This window comes from Dipteris shenzhenensis, chromosome 3 (assembly GCF_047967505.1).
Source record: "Dipteris shenzhenensis isolate YYH24624 ecotype China chromosome 3, Dip_SZ_1.0, whole genome shotgun sequence".
NCBI classification, from domain to species: Eukaryota; Viridiplantae; Streptophyta; class Polypodiopsida; order Gleicheniales; family Dipteridaceae; genus Dipteris; species Dipteris shenzhenensis.
In genome coordinates this window covers 18,638,059-18,643,374 of record NC_141598.1, presented here as the reverse complement: position 1 = coordinate 18,643,374, position 5,316 = coordinate 18,638,059, and positions in this window count along the sequence as shown.

Sequence of the window (5,316 nt, the reverse complement as noted above, 5' to 3'; positions counted from 1 at the left end):
TAGGCTTCACATACCTTATGCATTTCTGCAACCTTGAACTTAGGCAATCCTGCAACAATATTTTTGGCCTGCATTAATGAAAGTTGCTATACATTAACATGACCAATGCATTTATGCCGAATATCAATATATGCAACTACACCGGTCCCATGTGCAAACATTGCTGCACTCAATTCAGGCATGTCCGCATCCAACGTAAACATCCTGCCCTTCTTTTTCCCTTTTGCTATCAAGCTACCTTTATTTTTCATATCGTCAACAAAGCATCCATGAGGATTAAATCTGATCTGCAAGCCCTGCTCAACCATTTGACCAACAGAAACTAGGTTCTTGGTGATATTCGGGACATGAAATACATCAGACAGGTATTTCTTTTTTCCATCTTGCATAGACAAAGGAATTTTACTAATCTGCACAATAGGATGTGCAGTATCATCACCAGTCTTCACAAATCCTAGTCTTTTCATTTTCTTTGCATCTTGCATCCATTCTGCATGACCTGTTATATGGTTTGACGCACCTGAGTCAACATACCACACATCATTGCTTTCTTCTGCACTTGTCACAGAATTGGTCATGTGCTGCAACAGAAATAGATGCTCATTTCTTTCATCACCCTATCTACTAGAGGATGCATAATTGCCTTCCTGCAATTTTCTAGTCATGATGTCATTCTACTTTTTATAGCAGTCTTTAACCATATGACCCATTTTACCACAGTAGTAGCATTCAACATTGTTGTTTGCATTTTGGCCTCTCTGCCATCCACCACGACCTCTTTGGCTCCCCTTGCCTCTAAAGTTACCACGTCCTCCTCCATAGGATTGGTTTTCTTGAATTTGCTGCATATTCTGATTTCTGCCACGGCCTCCAAATCGGTCTGCTCTACCTCTGCCTCTACCTCTTCCAGCATTTGAGTAGAAGACAGCTTCTTTTAAAGTTCCTCCTGAAGAAGATGCACCACCATTTCTCTACTCTTCAAAAATTAGAAGAGCAATCAACTCCTCAAAATCAGGAAAATTCTCATGGATGGCAATGGATGTCCGAAATTGTGCATAATCCTTTCCTAGACTATATTCAAGGTCATAGAAACTAAATCATCATCTTCCACTGGTGACCTAATAGAAGCAGTGCATCTGCAATCTTCTTCACCTTCATGTGGTAGTCATTGATGCTCATATTTTCTCTCTGCACATTATGCAACTCCTACTTGAGCTGCATTTTCCTGGCTTGCGTATTTGTGCTATACATTTTTGTCAAAGTATCCCATGCCTCCTTTGGCGTGCTTGCATCCTGAATATGCACAATCATAGAATCTGAAATACTGATAGATAGCCAGTACATAATTTTTCTGGCTCTCTCATGCTAGCCTTTAAATGCCTGCAACTCCTGTTGATTGAGAACATTAGGAATAACTGGTTCTTATTCAGCTCCAGTAATGAACTCCCAATAGCCTTTTACGTTAAGGAAATTCATCATTCTAAACTTCCATGCTTGGAAGTTGTTCTTGTCAAGCTTTTCAGTGAAAATCTGTGAAAGAGCATCAGACGCCATTACAGAACACTGCAAAATATTTTGTCACTACAAAAAAACACAACTTCTACCTCACAAGGGCAAATCTGCAAAACTAATGAGAGTGGTATTTGACCACATAATCACTTCCTAGTGACGATTAGGCATCAACAGGCAATAAGAATGATTCTGTCACTCCCAATATCTCTATGCACAGGCATATGATGTAATTTCTGCGATAACTTTTCACCCACTTGCAGAATAGTGGTCACACAGCAAAAACAGGGCACTTTCCTGAGTGCCTGCGGAAAACTTCTGCCACCAAACTGGGCCCCAAAATCCTTTCCCTCTCACCACACCGCAAAGGGCATCCCAATCTGAGACAGTGCACTCTTACACTTTTCGACTGTGCTACCTGCAGAGATTTGCTCCCAAACTTGAAAAAAAAGGAAAGTAACACTGATCCTCTTACTAGGACACCATGAACTTGGTTTGCTTTCTTGAGCTCCTTACCACGAACTGAGCTCTGATACCATGTGAAGAGAGTGGGAGAGAAGGAAGGAGTCTCACTTGTGGCTTTCTCACATACACAATGGGGGAATATACACAAAGGTGGAGGCTGAAAATAGTTTTCCTCTTCTTAGTTGTGAAAGCCAAAAGAACTCTAAGTACAAAAGAATAGGTGAACCCTATATGTGGGTCTCAAACCAAACTCAGCTAACTAAGGTGGCATACTAAGTGAGCCACTAACTAGAGTACATAAAGATAGCTATCATCCAGCTATTATTCATGGGCGGTGTACCAACTGCATCTACAGCTAACACGTCGGTGACATAAATGCACAATGGTCACCCTGGCATATCACGAGTGGGAGCTCGATATCTCAACAAAGGATGCTTTGGGGGAAACAAGTCATAGAGAATGTTTTAATAGCTTATAACATCCCCTAAACTACCTCTAATGTCCTCACCATCCTCAATGAAATCTACCTTGTGTTGATTGAGAAAATAGATAATCTAGAAGCCACAAATGTGGCCTTTCTAATTGAGAGGAAGATTGGGATAAGACACTGGCTAAGGTAAAGAAACATGGAGAAAAGATGCAAATAAGAATGGAGGAAAGAGAAGACCAAGAGTGAGGAATGGGAATCAGAAAAAATTAGCCTCCAAGATAAGATACAAGCGATGGGGACTAAGTTTCAACAACTTAGAGACATGAACATGACTCCAAAGGGGACATCCAAAATACTCGAGGAGATAAAGTTTGAGGATCAAAAACTCAGAAAATATATGGCACACAACAACTTACCAAGGGCAAAGTAGATATGCTAGGGTGGAAAGAGGTGTTAAGAAAGGCATAATAGCCCCTAAGAAGGAGTTCATAGTAGCTGACGCCTTGGAAGAAGATAAGAGGAAAAAAAACAAAGTATTGAATATCTTGGTTAGAGGGCTAGCCATAGGCAACACCCCTATGGAAAATGTTAAAGCATTGTTCACCAAAATGGGTATCGATCTTACATGTAATGTTAGCCTGGAGAGTGGGCAAGGCCGATGCACCAATCTAGAGTAGTAGTGAGATTCCAAAATTCAATAGATAGGTCCACCCTCATGAGCATGAGGGCAACATTGAAAGGGTACTAGGACTTTCTTAGATAATGATCTCATGTTGTTGCAATAAGAGCACTGCAGGGATGGGATGGCTTGCAATAAGAGCATTGGAGGGATGGGATGGGATGGGACGGTAGGTGTGATGGCAGTAAGGTGAGAAAGGAAAAGGGTTGCCTATAGAGATGGAAAAGTGACCATTCAAGAGAGAGTTACTCGAAGGACTCACCTACCCTCGACAAGAGAGGAAAAGGGTTGCCTATAGAGATGGAAAAGTGACCATTCAAGAGAGAGTTACTCGAAGGACTCACCTACCCTCGACATGGAGGAGGGACCAATAGAGTGGTCTACCTGATGGGATCCCTAGCCTTTATATCATTAGTACATGACTTATTTGTTCCCCCCTCACTTGGCGCTAACCACTCCTACCTAGCATTCAGCATCTCAGCTACCATGTTAGCTATTGCAGGATGGGACCCACTTTCTCCCACTTGTGTGCAACTATACTTTGACCATGCTCTTGCTGCAGTCTACATGAGCCATCTATCTGATGAGATATCGACCTTCTTTGAACATTATGTAAACCTCACCTATGCCTAAGACACTCTTGTATTAGTGGTTTAGAATGCTACTACCAAATCCTTCCCCATAACTCAATCTATAGCACACCATCCAGCTAGGAAGATGCCCCAGAACCCATGGTTTGATGATGAGCTTGAGATATGATATCTCACCTCATACATAAGTAGGCTTTGGGGGACCTGACAATGCTCAAGGAACAGTGGATCTCATGTGCATTGACAAGAGATGTGGATTTCCTCTCACATAAAATGGATGAGGTGATCCAACCCTATTAAGGAGGGGATCCTACTATTGCATGCGGCTTTCTCTATGAGGGGAATCCATCTAATATCACCATCATAGATCTAGGTGTCTAGCATAATTACGCGACATCACTCTATGATATACGGATCCATGCACCATATGGTTTTTCCTCCCTACCCACCCCCACCACATCCATTTTGTTCATTGTAGAGAATGTGTGAGTTGCGTTATGTTGGCTCCACAACCGAAGAGCCCAGGACCATGAGGAGATGAGGACTGAGCACTTTGCACATGGAAAGAATGTCTCATCCCCAATCTTAGCATAGATGTTCAATATGATGTGTGTTACAGACTCCTAAAGCATAAAGGGCTCTTCCAATCATTGTTACCATCTAGCCACGATTTTCTAGACTGCTCTCTGTGTCTGCCTGTGAACCCCTTCATGAGAGCTCTCTCTCTCTCTAGAAACCTCCCCCTAGCCCAGCACTTGCCACTTGGCCATCCACTTTGGTGCCATGTGTCCCACAAGGGACCCCTTCCTTTATATCCCTCTCTTGGGATATCCTTTAAACCTCCTTCTTATGACAAGGCCTAAGCATGACCCTAGACTTCAGCCTTCTAGGCCTCACTAATGCAAGCGTTGTTGTTGAGCCCTCTAGTTTCCCGCCTTGCCATAGCCAAGCCATGGGCTCCCATGATTATGGCTGACATAACACACTGTGTCATGGATTGACCCTTGCTTAGAGTATCACTACCATTATATCAATACATAAAGCAAGGGATCCCATTGATACTGGGAGCTACCATACTCTCATGATGGGTCACGCAGTGGTCAAGATAATGGATAAGTTCTAGAGAGAGAGATCAGCCCCTACACAGAGACATGATATCAATGGAATTTGCGCATTCTAGATTTCAAAGGCAACATTCTACTCTGGTCCATATCTTCACTCTATGGGCCATCATCAAGAAGGCAAGCTTGACATCCCAAAATTCTATGCTTGCTTGTAGACTTTTGGAAGGCCTTTGACATAGTTCCACAATCCCGCATGATTAGACCAAGGAAACATGTTTTAGGGGGATCAGAGTCTGTGTTTGGGGGATGATGGGTCTATATGATTCAATCATCATAGGGAGAGTATGTCCCCTAGAGATCTATAAGATTGGGTTGAGAGCACCATCAAATTAAAGCAAGGATGGGCCCCCTCTCACTAGCAGCTCTACATTGATGACATCATGACTTTCATCATCGGCTTAAGAGTTGAGGGATCATTCCTAGTAGCTAATTTTATGATACATGTATTGTTGTACACATACATCATTCTCTTATCCTCCCCTGCAATAGGATTATAGATACCTAGAGACCCTTAGAGGT